Here is a 20,981-nt window from a genome sequence, read left to right as displayed (position 1 = left end):
GCTAATTTCTATGAATTCGCTATGCCTTTATTGTTTAAAATGTCTACCAGAAAGTCTCATAAACTTACTTAAAAGTGGGGGTACCACCATGTCCGATTTGACCCTGATTTATAACCAGGGTTTCTCATCGATGGAGGAGGTGGCCACAGGAGGGAGGTGATTTATAACAGAGCTTTGTAATGTTTAAGCTTCAACAAAGACATGGAATTTTTAAAGCCTGAATGACTAGGTCGAACCCAGTGGAGCCATTGGACCAGGCGGTGTGAAAATGGAAGGCACTTTTGAAAGCCTTTTGATCTGGAAGACTCCAGTGTCTCCTTTTGAAACTACTGCAATCACAATCTATCACGTAAATCCTTCTTAATTTGCAAATTACTGACCTCAGAGCCCCCTGGGAGCTGCATGGCAGGACCACAGACAGCCCCATGGTGCAGGCATGAGGCTGAGGACCCTCACAGGGGCACAATTCCCAGCATGAGTGCAGATTAATGGGCAAAATTCACTCTCCGAAATACAGAAAGCTGAGGGAGCAAACGTTGCCTGCAATTTCTCACCTCTCCTGCCAGTTTTTCTGTGCCAAGACAAAGCACTGTGGGTGAGGCCTGGGACTCCTGACATCAGGCCCTTGGAGGTGGCCCCAGGGCCAGGGACCCCACAGTGTATTCAGGCATCTGGCCTGGCCGGTCTCAGAGTCTCTACCTCCTCTCCCCAGCAAGGCACTCCAAGAACAGCTTCCCAGCATACAAGGCCATGCATGGCCCCCAAGCTCTCCCCCTCCACCAAACAGCCTCTGGGAACCCCACTGCAGAAGCTGCTGCTTCTCTCCACCCAAGTGGGGCACCCGCAGATCCTGTGCGGACGTCAGCCCCCAGAGGCTCTGCTCTATGATTCCAGCTCTGCGTTGTCGGCACAGGCCTGTTAGGAGCATAATTATTTCAAGTGCTATCCTGATGCACTTCCCGGGAAACATCAGTGCAAATTATGTCAAGCTTTGCAAATGTTCCAGCATGAGAGAGAGAAAAATCAATTCTTTTTATTATTCTTTCCCATTTACCTTTTTCTCTTTTTCACTAATTGGCTAAAAAAGAAACTAAAATGAGCCCACTTTTTAAAGTTGCTCAGTTGTGATGTAAATTTCTTGCCATTCATTGTTTCCTTGATTTTTTTTTTCCCAGCCTGACTTGACCTTGATCATTCCTTTGATTTATTCTGTAGTAATATATTTCTGCCTACAACTTTCTAATGTTTTGTGGTCTTTTTGTGTTTTGTGTTTTGTTTTTTGGTTTGGGTTCTTTGTCCAAAAAGGATCCTTCTAAGGAGCTTTCTCACAATCCCTCTGCATCTGGTAGAGAGGATTTCTCTTAAGATCGATTGTCCCTTCATCTCACGCCCACAGCACTTTGCTCCTGGAGCCACTGTCCATTTCTGGGTGGTGGAAGAGTGAGTCATGTCCAAGTGTCTCAACTGGGAGATCCTTGGGGGAGAAGCTTTCCTGTAATTCCCTCTGGATTCTCAGTGCCAGAGAAGGAGGTCTGATACATAGAAAGGGCTCAGAAGCAGCCAAACAAATGAATGATCAAACGCAAGAGCCTTTAGATTCCTTACTTGAGATTGACAATGTGCTGGAAGCCATTTTGCTAAAAATGGCCACGGCAATGAAAGTCATTTTTGTTAATGAGAAGAAACTAGGTGAGACTATTGTCACCAGGTGAATTGCAATAGGGTGAAGGGCGTCCAGAGGGAGTAATTCCAAACACTCCTGTCAGCCTGATCCTGCTGCAAGCACAGGGCCCCCTCCTCTCTGCAAGGCCTTCTGAGTCCATCACCTGAGCCCGAAGGCAGAGCTAGCGGGCCAGTCCCTGCTCTCTGGGTGGCTTGGGGTGGGCCACACTGACCCTGTAGGAGTCCAGGCAAGTGCTGAACCTGAAATGTAACCCTAACTGGAATTGCTGCATTTCATTCCTAAAGGCCCTGGGTAGAAGTGGAAAGAGCAGAGCCTTGGGAATTCAATAGATACAGGCTCAAATCCCAAGTCTACTGCTTACTGGAAGTGTAGCCCAGGACAAATTATGAAGCTTCCCAGTGCCTTGGCTTCCCCATCTGTAAAATGGGATAATAATGCAGGACCTACCTTTCCAGACTTTCCCAAGGGCTGGCTATCCTGTCACACTTGTCTGCCCTTAAGTGTCCGTTCCCATCCCAGGAGAAGGTGCCTGGGTGAGTTTTGAAGGCTGAGTATGAGTGAGGACATCAGGGGAACCAGAGGGAGAGGGCATTCCTTCAGCAGCCCTTTATCAAGGGCTTCTAGAGCATTCAGTTCTGCAGGAGTGCAGGGATTCGGGGCCCAGCTCCGGGAGATCGTTCAGTGAACCTATAGTCAGTGCATGACCCTCCTCCTGCTCACAGTCCAGAAGCAAAGACAGACACACAGACACATGACAGGGGTACACAGTGCTGTGAAGGAACAAAGGAGGACAATCCACCATAGTGCTTTGGGGGTACTTTTTTCAGCCCATCAAATGCATTCTTGCCATATAGCTAAGGCCAGAGTTGTAATCACACCTACAAATTTGAAACCGACCCATTCATTTCATCACCATGATCAAAACTAATCACCAAACTAAGCCTGTTTCAGTATCAAGATCATTAAAGCTACCTATATTTTTTTCTTTTTTTGCCAGTAGTTTTTCTTCTGGAATTTTTCTAGGGGAAATAATCAGTGATTCCTTCAAAGAACTGTATATAAAACTGGTTTGTATCTCAGCATTAGTTATAAAAATCAACCAACTCCTAGAAACAACATAACTGCCTGAAGTTAATAGATCAATTTTTTTATTATGTTATGTTAGTCACCATATAGTCCATCATTAGTTTTTGATGTAGTGTTTAAAATATTCCTGTACACCTCCATAGAAAAGAATACTATGCAGCCATCAAAAACGTATCTATAAGAATGGCATATAAAGTTACATGAGAAAGCAGATTGCAAACCCGCATATAGTTAATATGATTCCAAATTTGTAAAATTTATATGCATTTTCAGGGCATAAATGATAACTATGTTGCATCAGCAGTTTCCCTCAGAGGCAGTGGGTCTTTGTGGCTAAAAATGCAGGTTCCAGAGCCCCACGGCTGGGGTTGAATCCTGACTGCATCAAGTCTGAGCGTGTGATAGTAAAGAAGCTATTTCACTTTCCTCATATTAGAGGAAACGATTGCTAGTTGTTCTTTTTTCGTAGAGAATTTGATTGACGTGCCAACAGAGCAATGGTCCTAAACAGAGCATGGCACCCAGTAAGCACCTGTAAACGTTATCTAAATGTTATGAACGATTACTAGCGGTGGAATTACTGGTCATGTCAATTCTCTGATTTAGTCCTCTTTATACTTCTTTCTACGTGAAACGGTATGGCCCTCATAATCATGGAAACGAAATAATTTTTTAATCCATTTCAGTCAACGAGATGAATTCAGTGAAGAGATTAGTGAGAACTACTTTGCAATAATTGACACAACATCTGCTATTTCTAGAACTAAATCAAATAAAATACAGTCAACTCTTGATTCTACACCAGGCATGTTCATTTATCTGCGGCTAATCTTGCTTTCCTGTTTTTACTGGCCTCATTAAGCATTAGATATAACATCATATGTTACAGCTCTATCTAGCGTCTGTTTACTTTCTCTCCCACAGCCAACAGCTCAGCAAGAGCCTTGTAAACCAATTCTCTTAATGATCTATCCAGTCGGGGAAGGTGCACACCAGTGATACGGGGAGCGCAGGCGCGAGGCCAGCCGCTCTACCTCCGAGAAGGGACACGGTGGCGCCCGGCGCATGCTCAGGACTGAAAGGCTGAGCGCAGTACTGGGTGCCTGGAGGCGCGGGGTCTTTAACTTAGTGCGGCGGGAAGAGAAAAGACTGACAGATTTATGAGGAATGATCGACCCACAATCTGTGATGAAGGTCCACGCTATTACAGCACACGAATTTTTATAACACATGTATCAAGAGGTGCAGTCCCCAGTAAGTTTCTGAGATCGGCTCTCCATTCCTCTCCATCAAAAACACAGATCCCCTGTGTTGGGCACAGAGCTGGAGGAGGGGGAGGGGAGAGGTTGCTTCTCATTTCAGAGCCTGTTTTACCAGGTTTTCAGGCTTTGTGCCATTCATAGTCAACATTCCCCTCAAGAAGAGTGTGCCAGGGCTTTGCTCCCCTCCCTTCCCAGGTGTCCCCACTGCACGAAAAGAGGCTGGGAGATCACATTTTTTTTTTTTTTTTCAGTCTCTGTACTAGAGGGGTTAAGGGCTGGGAACCGCTGTGAAGCCAGGCAACCTTCAGGGTCTTCCCAGAGGATTGGACATTTTTTGATTAAAACCAATCAGGTAAATGTTAAGTAAAATAAAAACAAACACCTAAACAATAAACATTTCAAAACCAAACATACATGGTTTTAAAGACCAGCCATGTGGGATTCTATCCCTTCTTGGTTTATATCAGAAGTTCCCTAGCCTGGCTGCACGTTAGAACCACCTGAGGAGCTTGTAAAATGCACCAACACCTGGGTCCGTCCGCGCAGACCAAGGAAACTTTCTGGGGACGGGCCCTGTAATTACACTCACAGTTGAAAGCTCAGGACCCCTAGGTTATGAGTCCGAAGAGTACGTAGGTGAACCACGAGAGGGCGCAAGAGAGAACTTGGCCCTGAGGCATCCTGTTCTGTCAAGAAGCCTGGAGATCAGCGATCCAGATCTCTGGCTGCTCCCATTTACCTAGGGACAGTACCAAAGGCATAAAAGGCATTCCAACCTATACAAATGCACCCATCTTCCAGAACCATTCACTGACTTACTGAATCCTGGCCACGCGGAATACACTGGGGTTGCTCTTTTGCACCTTTGGTAAATTGGTAAACTAAGCCCAGAAAGGCTCAGAAACCTGCCCCAAATAAGCTGGAGCTTCAGTGGGGACTCCAAATGGCAGGTGTCCCCTCCTTGGTGCCTTTCCCCTCTGTCACACAGAGAGCGGCCGGTCCTCTGGGCCTGGAGATGGGCCCCGAGCCCTGGGCGGCCTGCCCAGCGGAACCCCTGCTTCCCACTGCGTTCATCAGCTGCAGCTCCAAGCGTCCCCTCCAGCTACAGCCAGCGACTGGTGTCTCTCCCGCACAAACTGCCTTCCTTTACATCATTCTCGTCTCCCTTCAGAGGCAGCGAGTTGGCTAATACTGCCAGGAGGCTTCCCTCCCAGTTTCCAGCTGTAGTTTTAGCAAGCAGAGAGAAACCGGTGGTAATAAGCCTTGCAGAGCATACAGTACTAATTCTAACATGCCGGCAGCTCCAAACACTTGCGGTTTATGTAAAGCCACAAAACCAGCATGAGGAGATCTAACTATCATTGAATTAGTAAAAGCAAAAACAAAAAACAAAACAGATGGGAGGTTTACAGAAATGTCTTTGAGTGCCTAGTAAATGGCAATAATTGATAGAGATACTGCAAAGACATGCTGGGGACAAAGGCTGGCTCAGGCAGTCCCTCACCCAAAAAGTGCTGTCAATAGAGGCTGGTACCCCTACCCCTACTTCCATTAAGAGAAAGAGCTTGCAAGTAGTCTACAGGCAGCCATTTAATAGTCTGATGCACGTGAACTACAATTACCAACAAGCGCCACCCACAGACTCTGCGGGCATGTGTTCGTGGTTAATCAGTTCGATTGATCACTGTTTATTAAGTAAAAACCTGCTTTCTAAACAGTTCCTCCCCGAATGGTGTTTTTGTAGGCTGCGAGAAAACAGGAGACTCATTAGGGCTTTTAATTTAAATCCAAGCAGGGGGATGCAAGCGTGTACATTAGTAAAAATTGGGGTGGGGGTGGGGGGTATGGACATGATGAGTCCCCCCCATCCCTTCAGAGTAGCTCCTATAAAGACCTCCCAATGCCCCCTTTCATTATCTCCAATCAAGAAGCCATCTGACCAAGTCAGGTGAGGACATCAGGAAGGCAGCCCACTGATAATATAGATTATGGGAATGTTTGAACCACATCAGTGCTGTTAAATTGATCCACTACATCCAACACCTTGTGAACCCAGATGGGAAATCAGTGGTGGGCAGGCGCGTTAGGTGCTGAGATAAGTTGGCCACAGAGTATTTCTGTTATCTCCTTACACAGAATAATGATCTCAACCGCCTTCAGTGCCCTAACTCTAAGCAAAAAAACAAAACAAAACAAAACAAAACAAAAAACACACAAATTCAATCCAGATCTGGGTACTACAAAGAGGGGTCAAGGCGATTACTCGATTATGGTGCAATCCTGGGGCGGGAGGCACGGTCTGGCTTGCCCATAGTTAAGGTCGTCCTAAACAAGGCCACCCCAGGATGCGAGGAAGTGGACCTAGGACAGCTCATCATCTCCACTGTGTGCACATCAGCTCTCCAGCTGTGGCAAGTGCTGGGGGCTTAGCAGATCAGCAGGAGACTGCCAATGTCAAGGCACCTCTAACACTGACCTCCAGGAGCGGAGCCCTCCCTCCAGAAAAGAAAGCCGTGCATATCCGGTGCATCACCTGCCTCTCCTGCAAAGTCCTCAGCAAACCTCAGGAAACTACTAGAGAGAGTGACAGGCTTCCATTATTCCTGTTATTTCCTGTTAAATTTGGTATTCGGGTCTTTGTTGCCTGCCCAGCTCAGAAACCCCACTGTCCCTGAATGAGGACACTGCAAAGGCCTCACAGGTCCCATTGGCCAGAGACAAAATTCCAATGAATAGGAGCCGTTAATAAAAAAAAATGCAAATTTTTGCCTGCAATTATATATGAAATTTCTGCAAGGGTAAAAATCCAAAGCTGCAGCTATCCAAATCAGAAATAACATTACTCTGAAAAGGTACAAACCAAAGAAAATTGACATTTTCTCGGAACACTGATATTAGGCTTTTAAATTCCAACTGATAAGCCATCATGAAGTTCAGCCAAACCTCAACCACATCAGGTGCAAATTCCATCCACTGGATGCAAAGCTGCTCTTATGTATCTCCGAAAAGAGAAAAGAGAAACTTCCAGACCATTCTGGACAAATGCTTCCACTCAGTTTGACCTGCCTGTGGTCTTCGCCCACCCATCACCGGGGTTGTATTAAATTTGTCTCTATCTCAGTGTCATTAAGAAATATAAACCAAGGTATCAGCACTTGATACCAAAGTGGCAGGTACTTTTCTCCACCTGGAAAATGAACACAGAAAACATCTAGAGGGTGGGAAGACAGTGCCCGAAGAGTGACTGCTGAGCCATCACAGCAGCGCATTTCCCCAGGTAAGAGGGAAACTTTTAATACAAGTGGGGCTGCATCAAAGCAACTCGTAATTAGGTACAAATTTGACTCATGGTTCAGCAATTAAACAGATTAGCTGCTCTGACCTTCCTGGCCCCGGGGTGCTAACTTCACATATGTGGTCGCAGAGTGACCTCTAGTGTTAAGAGGGAAGGAATTTTTTTTTAAAGATAACGTCAAAAATTAGCATCTCCTCTGCAGCCTTACTACCCCAGGAAGATTTCATAATGGAATAAGACATCGACGGGGCCTTTTTTTGTTCGGTATTAAAATCGCCTTTGGTTAGAGAATATTCGAAATCTTCTGTCGTGAAAATTTCCAAAAGGTTTGCATAATTCAGAGATGTCTTTTTCTTTTTCATTGTGTGGAGGCCATGTGAGACGTCACAAACTGTGTGTGCTTTGTGTTACTCTCCAGCCTATAGATAATGTCAGAGAGCAGAGGAGTAGAGTGCCCCCCACCCATGCCCGCATCCCACCTCCACCCCGTTCTGCCTCTGCTACTAAGTCAGAGACAGGATGCTGATTTTGGAGTCACCTGATAAATTAAGTGACCCTGCAATTAATTTCAAACGAAGTGCAGGGACCAGGAGCATAAAAACCCTGGGTGCCGCTGGGAATACCAAGGAGTGTCAGAGAGAGAAAGGAAAATCGAGAATGCTGGGGGCACAGAAATTGCCGTCCTCACTTGGACCAGACCCCATTCGCTTTCTGTTATCCTGGGATTGGTTTTAACCAGCTATGGTAAGACAGGCAGAGACAGAAATGACTGTCATAAAGCTTGTACTCAAGTTCCCTAGAAGCGGGTAGCATGGCACACAGGGCTGCACGGGGAGGCACGGGGCTAGGTCAGGGGGCAGCGGGAGCAGGAACAAAAATGTGGACAAGAGCCTCACTGTGGTTCCCACAGGAGGGAGTGGGCGAGGCAGGGTAAGCAGGTTTAGGATTAGCTAATTAAAATCATTTCAGTGGGCTCTGGATGGCGGGGCTGTCCCTAGTTGTGCGGTCCCTGGCTCTGGGGTGATGAGGGCAGGGGGTCAGTGGCCCAGAGTATAAGAGCAAGATAGACGAAGCAGGTGTGGGGCACTCTGGACTGGTTGGTGAAAGGTGTACTCACAGGTGAGACCTCCAACGATCTCTAGGTATTGGCTAGTCTTGGGAGAGGCTGTTTCCCCAGATCAGTAAGTCCCCAGACATCAAAACTCCAGAATAAAAAGACAGGTTTCATATACATGCCTGGTGCTCAGGGATTCTCGATCACCCAGCTCCCACTAACAATCTGCACAGAGAGGAGAGCCATTCAGCTATGCCAGGGGTGAGACCCCTTTGTACAGGCCCCTCTCAATCCCCTACTTCCCCTTTGCTGCCTCCAAGGGGCCCTGAGATCTGCTCGCTCACCGGCCCCTGCTGGTGCACGGACCACCCGGCCTTAACACCCAGCCGCTCTGCACTCTCTCCCTCCCAGCTGAGGCCCACGTCCACCTGGGTCCTGGGCCCCAGTGGCCCTCCTCTCTGGGAGCCTCTGCCCTCCTGCTGGTCCCCACTCATACCCCTCTCCCTCAGCTCTCTCGGTGGGGTTTACACCTTTAAAAATGTCTCCAGAATGATGTTCCTCCCCACTCCCAACCAAGCAACCCCTAGTGCTTCCAAGAAGAATAAGGAAGGGGCAGTTTTATCTATGTATCTTTTTGGGAAATTTTCCTCCTTCTTCCTAGGTTTCCATTGTCTGGTTCACAGCCTCGTGCTGTTCTCTCCTGTTAACCTTCTGCCTCCCTCCTTGGGGGCGGGAGGTGGGGGGGTTGCTGTTCATTGAGGCTGTCCCCATCCCACTGCATCTCATCCAAACTCATCCCCACATACAGCTGTGTGTGAGTGAGTGTGTGTGCATGTGTGTGTGTGCACATGTTGTAGGAAGGCTTTCAGAAGGAAACTTCTTTTCAAACACAGTGTCTCCCAGCTGTCTCTGCCACTAGCACCTTCTCTTTTTAAAAACAGTTCCGGGCGCCTGGGTGGCTCAGTTGGTTAAGAGACTGCCTTCGGCTCAGGTCATGATCCCGGAGTCCTGGGATCGAGTCCCGCATCGGGCTCCCTGCTCCGCGGGGAGCCTGCTCCCTCTGACCCTGCCCTCTCTCATGCTCTCTCTATCTCATTCTCTCTCTCAAATAAATAAATAAAATCTTAAAAAATAAATAAAATAAAATAAAAATAAAAACAGTTCCACTGGGGCACGTCGGTGGCTTAGAAGACTAAGCGGCTGCCTTTGGCTCAGGTCATGACCCTGGGGTCCTGGGATGGAGTGCCCCCGCTCCCGCTCAGCGGGGAGTCTGCCCCTCCCCCTGCTCATGCTTGTGTGTGCTCTCTCTCTCATAAATAAAATCTTAAAAAATAATAAATAATAAATAAAATAAAAGCAGTTCCATGATAGGGATGCAATCTCCCAGCCATATTTTCCACGCAGGCAGCAGGAGATGAGGCAGGAGTTGGTCTCCAGCACCCTCTTCCTTGGGGGTTTGGAAGGAAATGCAGGCTCATGGGGGGTGGTGACTTATACTGCCTTCTCCAGGCAAGTCCTGATTTCAAAGATACTGACCTCTAGTCCACGTAAGTGCTCTGAGACCCCAAAGATGGCATGCCCAACCTACAGGCTGGGGACCTGCCATCACTTTAGACTTCAGTGGGTCATTTATCCCTCTGTTTCTCACGGGTGGAGTGAAGTTGCAAGGACAAAGTGAAGTAACAAAATGCGTGCAGCACAAAAAAGTTAAAAATGCTACAAGAGTATGAGACATCGACCAGCTGCCTGCTTCTGTCAGGAAAAATGGGGAGTAACCCATCTCTACTGTCCCATACGTTAAAAATGCTGGCTAGAGCCCCACCATTATTCTTTCTGCAAATATATTTGCATAAACATTACTTTGGGGTCTTGCCAATCACAGTAACTAAAAACTTGACCCCGTCAAAATAAAGGCACAAAAAAGGGGGGGAGAATGCCCCCAACCAGTTCCAACTAATGCAAACATACTGGTGTGTATCCATCAATACTACATATATAGAAGAATTGTATCAAATTATATTTGTCTTATCTCTTGCTTTTTTTTTTCCCTCAGCCAGATGCTTCTATCAGGACCCAGCTGTCTGGCATGTATGGTCTCTCGTACATGGACACCAAATGGATTGGATTATTGCAAATGGATCAATAGATCTGCCTGACTTTGGCAGATGCAGCTTTGGAATCCAGAATAAATAAAGCAGGCAAGAAGGACTCCTTACCATCTGTTGCTTCAGGAAGAATTCTCTCTCTCTGGGCATACTATGCTTTGCAGAAACGGTTTTTTGTTCAAGAAAGTGCAGGTTCTACAAAAATGGAGGGCTCATTTCACTTTTATTTTCTATTTCTGAAAGCACATAGATTTGTCCACTGTTCTGTGCTCATTTGAACAGCAGTGTGGGAAGGTTCCCCCAGGGACCGGTCCTGCCCGGGACCCACACTCTTAACTGCAGAACGCCACCAGGGTGCTGTGACATTGTGACAGATGCTTGCAGCTTTGGAAGGTGGCAGAGCCGCCACTCGGGACACATTTACCCTTCCCCGCCCCCGCCCGGAGGTGATCAGCAGCCCTGTAAAAGTGACTGCAGTAAAATAAAACAGACAGAAAAGGATGGAGTGAGACAGGGAAGGAGGGGCGTCATTCCAATGAAAACAGTCTTCGCAATTAGGTGATTCCAAAAAAAAAAAAAAAAAAACCTGGAAAAGGACTTTTTCCGTTATGGCTGAAACCTCCCCCAGAATTCCCCAAACCACAGGGGGAAACTAATGTTGACAAAGACTCCACTCAGGGCGCCTGGGTGGCTCAGTTGGTTAAGCGACTGCCTTCGGCTCAGGTCATGATCCTGGAGTCCCGGGATCGAGTCCCGCATCAGGCTCCCTGCTGCTCAGCAGGGAGTCTGCTTCTCCCTCTGACCCTCCCCCTCTCATGTGCTCTCTCTCTCTCTCATTCTCGCTCTCTCAAATAAATAAAATCTTTAAAAAAAAAAAAAAGACTCCACTCAAAGATGCTATAACAGCCTTGACCCGTCCTGAGAGGGGAGGGGGCCCTGCTCTCACAGCTTTACAAATGGGGACTGGTGTTCCCTGTTTCTTCATTGCAGGGTTTGAGAGCTCACTCTGAGCCGGGGGCTGGGTTGGGGTCCCCATCTCCCAGACCCTAACGCCCAGCTGCCCAAGGAGCCACACGCAAAGAAACTAAGGTTCCAGAAACAGCTCCAGCTTTTCTGCCCCCATTCAATGAACTTTTGACTGAGAATAGTATCACATTTTATTAAGCGATTTCTTTTTATGAGTTGTGAATAGTAGGCACTTGACCTGAAGCCTCAGAGAGACTCAGATTCAAATCGTTTTATCATTCAGCTCCTTGGGTTTTGTATGTTACAACCACCCATTAACTGATTCTGTGACCTTTAGCGGGCCACTTAACCTCATTGACTGAGTTTCTTCATACATAATAAAATCCCTCTACAGCCAATAACACAGAAGCCACGTAACCTAGACACTGGTGTTCACAAGCTCTCGGAAGGAGCCTGCCAAAAAAGGCAGATTCCACCCCCCACCCCCCAGAATGTCCAAGTCTGCAGATCTAGGTGAACTGAATTCTTATCATAAGCATCCAGGAAAGTGTGGATGCAGGTGGTCAGAGGACCTCATATGAAGAAACGGCAGTTTATGCCTTTTTCTCATCCAACATTCCGTGGACCAACAAACTTGTAAAGTGCGGAAAAGAGAAAGTCACAGCAAGTGGTAACAATGAATCAACCGGGTCTGCATAAACTTGTACTTTCACAGACATGATGAAAACATATTTTGATAGTAAGGCATGACCCTAGCAGATAACATGTGTTCAGTAACCACTGAATAGATGGGTCTTCCTTTTTTTTAATACCTTTTTTTTAAAAGTTCCACATTCCCTTGCTCTAAAATACTAAATTATTTATCATCGGCTGAAGGAAGCCGAAGGGAGATTACTTGGGTCTGAGCAAAACGGACTGGGTTTCACACTTGACTGCTCTCAAACAGACTTTTGACCCAACCCCGGTGACGCAACCCAAAGCTGCAATTTTCCAGCTCGCAGGTGACAAAACTGACTAGAAACCTACATCCAAATCCAGTGCCAGCAGCAGGACCCAGGTTAAAGTTACATGGACTTTACATCCCATAAAAAGTCTCTTTTTTTTTTCTGTCATTATCAATAACATTGGGGTCAGCCACAGGGGAAATGCCACAAAACAGCATTCAACAGAATAGGAATGGGTGTGTTACAGGGGAAGTCCTTTGCTCTCCAGGGGTCCCTGGCTTCGGACCTTCTTGCTAGAACCCTCAGTAGTCAGGAGGAAGGCGGCGGGGGCGGGAGTGGGCAGAGATGGAGTCCAGGGTTCTAGTTCCCTATCCCTGGTATTACTGCTGTGTGGAAATAAACAAAGACCAACCAAATGAGAAGAGGCAAAGGCATTTCAGAGCTGGCTATGGCAAGTGAATCAGCCACTGTCACTTGCATTTTGGCAGAGGAGTGGCAAACAAGGGAAGGCTTCAGTTATGCCCTGATCGGAGGTTGTCCATGCAGAAGCTGGTGGCAGCGAACTAGAAGGGGGCATCCCATGTCATCGCTTAGAGGAGCCCATTTGGCTTTCTCTGGTTGGTCCTAAATTGGAGGCAGGAACAAAATTAGGGACTCTGTCAGTTATTAATCAAGTCCGGGTTATCTGGAGCCTGTTGTCCTGGATCGTTACTAGACATCACAGTATGGCTTCCTGCAGGTCTGGCTTATAACAGGCTGGCTTCCTGGGCTGGTTAGTATAGATAAAGGGTTGGTTTCCTGGGCAGGATGCTACAGGTGGTGGGTCAGAGCTGTAGTTTTATATATGGTCTAGCCATTGTCCATTTGTATATTCAGTCGCTCAGCTATAAAGAACAATCTCAGATCTGTAGCGAAAGCCCCTGGATAATGTCCCTGGAGAGGGGGGCGGCCACCCTTCAACTCTGCTCTGCAAAGTACACCTCTCATCCGGGCAGGAACTGAGACATGGGGGGGAATTTACAGCTGGATGAAAACAGGGGTCTGCTCTCCACTGGCTCGTGTCAGAGATGAAGATTCTGGTCACTAGCTAGGGTGGCCATGCAGGACTAGAACCCCAGGCTCCTGACTTCCAGCTCAGTGCTCCCCAGACCCTGAGGTGGAGGCCAGGATTCTGATGAGAGACGCCATTATTTGCAGTGAGTATGTGTGGGTCATCTACGAGTTTACAAAGGCACTTCTAGTGTCCCAGAGGGTAAGCTGGTGAGTATTGCCATTATGAATCATCTACCACTCTAAACCCTCATTTCTCCTTCTGGAAAGTTATGGAGCTGGATGAACACATTTCTAAAGAGCTTTCCAGGCTAACCTACTGTGATTCTAGGAGCTAAATGTGTCTACCGTGACTGCTTCCAAGGAGATTCCTTCTGTCAGGAACAATGAAAGGGATTGCCAATAAGACTAAGACATTCTACTCGGATTGCCTCAACTCATCAGAGTATCTGCCCACTTAATAGGAGGGTATCTGGGGCGCCTGGGTGTCTCAGTCAGTTAAGCGTCTGCTCAGGTCATGATCCCAGGGTCCTGGGATGGAGCCCTGTGTCAGGCTCCATGCTCGGAGAGGAGGCTCCTTCTCCCTCTGCCTCTGCTCCTCCCTCTCCTCATGCTCTCTCTCTTTCTTTCTCAAATAAATAAATAAATAAATAATCTTTTTTTAAAAAAGGATAAAAGGAGGCTATGAAAATACAACCCTCAATGGCCCTCCACTCTTAAGGCAACTTCCAGAAAACAAAGCAATTTAATATATCCCTCCTAACAGGCCATGCCTGTGGTCATGCAAAGTTGAAAGCTTTCCCAACAAGAGCAAACAGGCAATGTAAGAAAAAAGGTAAAATAAAAAAATAATAAAGGACATCTGTATGTATCACATAAAACTCCGACTCTGTTTCTTCATCTATTTGCTTCTCAAAAGGAGTAAATCTGACTCCATATCCTGTTTCATCAGTTCAGATAGTTGAGGAAAAAGAAGGTATGTGTGGTTCAAGTTTAAGAGATTACCTGGTATTTTATCCAATTCCACTTTCCAATTCCAGGGCTGTGGATTCTACTAACAGATGTTCATGGTGCACAAACTGATGGTAGCCCACAGTTGCATGACCATACAGAGCAAGAAGTCAACTTATATGTAACTTGTTCATGTGTTTGTAACTTGGAATCCAGAAGTGCTCCTTTCATATTTGAGATGGCAAGAGGGAATAAACCCCATTTATTGCTTTAGGCAAATGCTCAGTTGGTCCTGGACTTTATATCTTCTTGTTCTTTAGGTTCTTGTTTCCTTCTCCCTTTCAGTTTTTACTACAGCCCCATTTAGATCCCACTGTTAACTCTATTCTTTCATCCTTTCATTCTTTTATCCTTTCCAAAAAAAATCTTTCCCAAAAAAGATTGCTGGAATACAGAATACAAGCATTAACACCTAAAATAAGCCACACACACCAAAATGTAACAAGTGGCCATGTGAATAAAACTAAGTAAGCACTGATTGCTATAGGATGGTAATAATGATGATGGTGGTGGTGATGTGGCAGCTAATGTGGGGGATCTAAAACAATAAGGAATTAAATCCTGGAAAATATAACATGGAAGATGGGAGAAATGTGAAAGAAACATTCTAGGATCTTTGTACTCTTCAGGAGAAGAGAAGCAATGATTATTACCTTTAGACTCAAGTCAAATGGGCACAGTACAAATTTAAGAGGAGGAAAAAGGGTAGAAGACATAGCTTCAAAACAAGTAAATGAGGAAAAACTATTTTTAAAAATACTCAGCCTCTAACAGAAAACAAAAAGATATTTAAACAAAGCATGATAAATAGATAACAATAATGTGGTAGAAATACATCTAAACATACTCACAATAAATGTAAATGGATTAAACTCTCCAGTTAAAGATCAATTTTTCCAGACTGGAATTTTTAATTCAACCATATGTAAAATTAATATACTAGATTTACATATAAAAACGTTAACATATTTCAGAAACAGAATGTTCGGTGAAAAAAGAAAATTGAAAAAAAAATAGTGTTATCACCCAACTGTGTACAATTTTCAGTGCACTTTAAATACACTGCTCAATTGTTGATGGATATATGGAGGGCAATTTGATGGGAAGGGTAGGGACAGATGTGAATTTCACCTGCACCTACAGAGTTGTATTTCTTTTGTAAAAAATTCTAAAGCAAACCATGCAGTAAAATATTAAAAGAGTTAAATCTAAATAAGGGGGTTCATGGGCATCTGCTATATTCTACATTTTAGGGTATGCTTAAAATATTTCATGGTAAAGAAAAATTAATTCAATAACTGAATAAAACAAAGCAATATACATAGCACAATCCCATTTTGTTTTTCAAAATCTTTTCATGTTAAGAAAATATTTTCGATATAATCCTAATATTTTCCTGTTTTTTCCCTACTTTCTACAATGACGATGTTTTTATACATAAAAAATGTTATTAGAATAAAACATTTTCTATACAAGAAAAACTTTAGACACTTTTTTTTCAGAGAAAGACCTTTTATATACAGAAACAACCATAGGAAGCAGTTCATTTACTCTGCCTCCACCAGACCCTTTATGGATGGCACGTTAACCTAATACCTTTTCTGGCCAGCAGGTGGCAGTGATGCAATAGTCATTTTAAGTCAGGCATTTAAAATCCAGACATCATTCCTAAAGTGAAAGGGTCATTAGATCACATCTGATTTTTGTATCAAAGTTCTATCTGGCTTATATGTATTCTCCCCACATATGTTCATTTCTCTCTATTCACTAAGAATCTGTGTTCCAAAGCTTTGATGCTTCCCACTCCATTAACAGAAGCAATTCCCTGGAGAAGCAAGAAAGTTACAAAGCCAGCGGTAATGAATGGGGGAACTCGGTCCAGCTGGTTCCTTTGGTCCGACGAAATGTTTCGTTGTTATTCTACATAAACCTGACCCAAAATAATGCTTTAGTTTTCTATTCAACATTTACCAGCTCGATGAAAAAAAATATGAAACAAAATCCAAAAATTAGCCCTACGAAGAACATAATTCTCTTCACCATCTGAATATTACCTCTGTATGGCCTGAAGTGCCCAGATCAAGAACTCTGTGGAGAGTTAAGTTCACCTAGTGTGTGTCGAACACGGAGATATCTCAGCCTACACATGTGTCTTGTGAACACTGCTAACTCATAGACCTAACACTGCAGCAAAGCTAACTTGCAGAAACACCGTGTTCACATCAAACCAGAAGCCAGCAGCAGAAGCTGGCGATTCTCTGCTCTGCTCTCCCCGACAGGTTTCCTGTGAGCCAGGTGTGTCCCAGGAGAATCTGTCCACCCTCGTAGTGTCTGTCCAGAGAACTCTTCCACTTCCTGCCTCCCTGGACTCTTACAGGCCACACAGAGACCTTTCAGCCCTGTCTCGGCCTCTTTGCACACTAAAAGATCCAGAGACCCAAGGCAGAATCCACCGAGTTTCCTCAAAAGAAGGAAACTTATTTTTGTTCTTATTCTTTCTCTACCTCTTTTCTTTTCTCTCTCATTAGCCACTTCCAAGCTCCCTCAGGGCCTCTCTTTCTCACAGTCCTCCAGGACTTCTCTCTATGGTAGTTTCCATGGAACAGGGATGGCAGAAGTGCAACCATTCAAGCTACTCTGAGCATGGTGGCATACAGGAGAGGCCAGTTACAGAAGCAACACACCACCGATGACCCGCAAGGCTGAGCCAGTGGGCTCCATATTTCAGAGGTGCCATGCAGTGTCAATTCACCCACATCCAACCTCCTGCCCTTGGATTCCACAGTCACCCTGGTAACTGCCCTATGAGGCAGGTACTATAAGTATGCCTTCCCTGACTCTCAGAATATTTGTTAGAAAGCCCTGCAAAAAGCTTTACCCCAAATTCACTATTTGACGTTCCTATATCTAAAGAGAGGATTATGAAGCTGCTCTACAGTCATGGGACCAAGTCAAGCTCACTGACTTCCTTTCAGTACTGTTTTTCAATATATACGCTGTGCCTTATTGCTATCATTTTCTTACATTACAGGGTGAAAATGCCTGCTAAGAAAGTGGAAAATCCTGTGAGACCAAAAGGGCTAGAAAAGCACGTACATTTGACAAAAAGGTGGAAGTGGGAGAAACGGACACCTGACCACTTGACTTGGTCACGTACAAGTTCACAATGACTCAATGGCTTTTCTAGGCATAGGAAAATAAAGAAAATTGTAAAAGTGTGATCAGATGTGGAAAGCTTCACGGATCTACTCAGGAATGCATAATATTTGATAAAAACTGGAAAAACACCCACCCAGTGAGGGGCTAGATGGCCCCCATGGGATGCTGCTGAACCCCCTATTGTAATAACAGAGGGGGCTAATCACTTTCAAAGGTCAGAAGAAGGAGAGAGAAAATTAAGTGGAGAAGTTGAGTTCCAAGCCAAGGCCTCAATGATTGGAGAGATCTAAGAAAGACTGAAATACGAAAGAATGGATATTTTCTGCTGGTGGTGAGGCTGCAGACATCCTCCCCTGAGAACAGCCGAAAACCCTGAAGGGAGATGGTTTACTGCAAAACAAATTATTAATGTTGATGAAGTTAGGTGCTTTTCTTTTTTAACAGATACCATCCTCTATGTGCATTGCAGAAGAGATGAAAACATGCCAGGACGTAAAGCCTCTAAGGCAAGGCTAACACTAATTTTTGGAGGAAATTATGAAGAAGGCTTTAGGCTAAAATTCAGATTGGTGTAGTCCTCCAAAGATGTCAAGGCCCTTTAGAGCCATGTTGAAGAGAATGAATGAATATGTTGTCTGTTGGGTAGCATTTGAATCATATGCCCTCTAGCCATGATTACATCAGGGGCTTTGGGTCACCATCCACTCAAGATTATATGAAGAATGAAATTTTGCCATCAACACTCTTACATCAATAGAGGACACTCTTTCTAGTGCTGTTCATCATAATGTCCAAGGCACTCGCACAGCCTATGGGTCAAAGAGTTGTATCTTCAAGACATCTTACAGACAACAGTGACCCCAGCCTCCATGTCTCCTTTCTCACCTCTCAGTCTTACTTGCCTTTAATCTGTAGGTCTCCAATCTCTTAGGACTCTTTTTTTGTTTGTCTTGTTTATTTTATTTCACTACATGTTTTGATATTTTTATGTGTTTTTAACATTTTACTTCATTTATATTAGAGTGTACGTGTGATGAAATGTACAAAGACAAGAACCCTGCGAATTACTGTACACACAAACATACCTGAGGATGAGTTAACTAAGTGATTAAAAACTGAGATGATATTTTAAATACGTCTGTGTTCAGCAGCAATCTTGACTGGATTGTTATGAAAGGTTTGAGTTTTAGTGATTTGGTGGGGGGTGGGGGGGATGTCGGGGGAGTCTAGGATGAGCTAGAAATGCACTCCTTTTCTTCCCCTACTTTAAATAATAGGATATAGGTTTCTGCTCTATGAATATTCACGGTCTTACATTATTTCAGGGACAAATTTTTTTCGAAGAATGAAGGATACTTGCATTTTTATCCTCCTTTTATAGTGGAGGAAACTAAAGCACAGAGCATTTCAGTCACTTGTGCAAGATCACCTAGAGAAATGGGAGAGCCTGGGTCTGAACCACACTCAACTGTTTCCATGGCCCAAGCTACTATCAACTACACTGTACTTCTTCTCCAGTAACAGAGAAACATTTGTCAGAGTACCAAAAAAAAAAAAAAAAAGAATCAGAGCAATGGCCCAATCCCTCAGGACTCACCAGGTTTGAAAGGATAGGTACATCCAGTTTAAAATGTCTCAGTGGTTGAAAAACCCAAGTAACAAGCAAATACATTAGAAGGTATCATTTGCTTTATAGCAGCCTCCTTTGCAGGGGGCAGCAGGAATCTTTTTCATTATTATTATGTTGCAAAGAGACTTATTGTAAAATTCCTAGCAGCCCAAGTTTTCCTGGTTTGTTGAAAGAGTAAATCAGTTGTTAAATAGCACTAAAATTTACCACAATCTAACGACACACTCATAGAAAGTTAGGTTAAAATCATTAACTAGAAAAATAAATAAATAATTCATATCCGGAGTTATCCAAAAAGTCCAAACCTCAGGGAATGTCTTAGAGTCAAAATAGGTGGGCTCTAACCTTACCTTGCAAGTGGAAAGTGGACAGCATTCATACCTACGAGACCACAGAGTTCCCTGAAAAATAAATAAATGAAACATGCTTTGTACGCCTTAGATAGCACATCACTGGGGAAGAGATCATGTTATTTTACATTTTCTACTTGACATTACATGTCATTGACACCTCTTCTCCAGAGCCAATGGCTCCCTTGGGCCCAGCAGCCACAGTCCCCAGGGTCCGTAATACTTCAAAGGGCCATGCAAATAGTTTAATTTCTTTGGAAGTCAGAAGGAATAAATGCAAACTTTTTGGTGGAAGAAAAAGTTTTAATATATAATAGTAATAATGTCATCTTTAGTGGTAACTTGTAGCAAAATACATTTTTTCTTGTTCTTTTCTTTTCTTTTTTTTTTACAGAAAAGGGGCCCATGAAAGGCAAAAGTTCCTGGAGCCCATGGAAGTCACACTGGGTCCCTCCGGTCCTCCTCACATCATCCTCTCCCTTGTCCCAAGCAGTTTCGGTCAGTGTCCATCTTCCTGTTCTGGACAGGGGGGAATGACAAAGGAAGGAAGTCACCGCTACTGAATATTGCCCACGTGCCAAGCACGGTGGCTATGTCTTAGAGTCAGCATCTTGTGTGTGAGGACAGGTGATTCTCCAAGTTGACCATTGATGGAAAGGAAAATCAGCCCCAGAAGCAATAATGTCTATCGGTGGGAAATGGTTACATCGATGGATGCCTTGATTTGGGTGTGAAACGGAGGGTCACCCAAATGCCAAGTCAAGTGGCCAGGACCCCACCCCCACCACCACCACAATAGGCCACACACAAACCCTTGTACACAAGGTGAGCAGAAGCATGGACAAAAGAAATCCAGGGAGCCTCACCAGAAACTATGTAAGTTGTACAGCTGCCCCCTCTTTTCACACTGTTTTACTTCCTACTTAAAGGGAAACAATCCGGCACCACCCCCTCACAATGCTTTCCAGCCCCCGCTCCCCCCCCCCCCCCGCGTTGTGACCCACCCAGACTGGAGGCTCCGCGTCTGCAATGTCACAGTCTGCCGACTAAACACCGAGACTCAGGTCCCCGCGTGCGTGTCTGCACGAGAAGCATCATTCTGACATTGACCGCCGCCCCCCGCCCCCGGCCCCATCGGCGGGCCCGCTGTGTGTGTCACCAGCCAAATCAATCCCGAGCTGCGCCGCACGGTTAGAAACCAAGACTAATAAATCATTTGCCCGCTCTCAGCCCACGGATGGTAAGTGTGGTTCAATGCAGGTAATTATATAAAAAAAAATGAGTTTGGGAGCAAAAAAATCAAAACACGGGAGTATGTGTCTAATAGAAAAGGCCTTCAAAGAGATTTGGGAGTTCTAATGACTCCGAGGAGCAGGTGAACGGTC

General features: G+C 45.0%; 1 long non-coding RNA gene across 1 annotated transcript in view; it reads right to left on the bottom strand.

The window, feature by feature from the left end:
• The window catches only part of LOC113909883, a 50,677-nt gene that overhangs the window by 12,427 nt on the left and 17,269 nt on the right, over window positions 1-20,981 (bottom strand). Inside the window, exon 2 of the long non-coding RNA XR_003515847.2 lies at window positions 19,597-19,647. This is a non-coding gene — a long non-coding RNA (uncharacterized LOC113909883). The remainder of the gene's footprint in view (window positions 1-19,596; window positions 19,648-20,981) is intronic.

This window comes from Zalophus californianus, chromosome 6 (genome assembly GCF_009762305.2).
Source record: "Zalophus californianus isolate mZalCal1 chromosome 6, mZalCal1.pri.v2, whole genome shotgun sequence".
Lineage (NCBI taxonomy): Eukaryota > Metazoa > Chordata > Mammalia > Carnivora > Otariidae > Zalophus > Zalophus californianus.
This window is presented reverse-complemented; position numbering and strand designations above follow the sequence as displayed.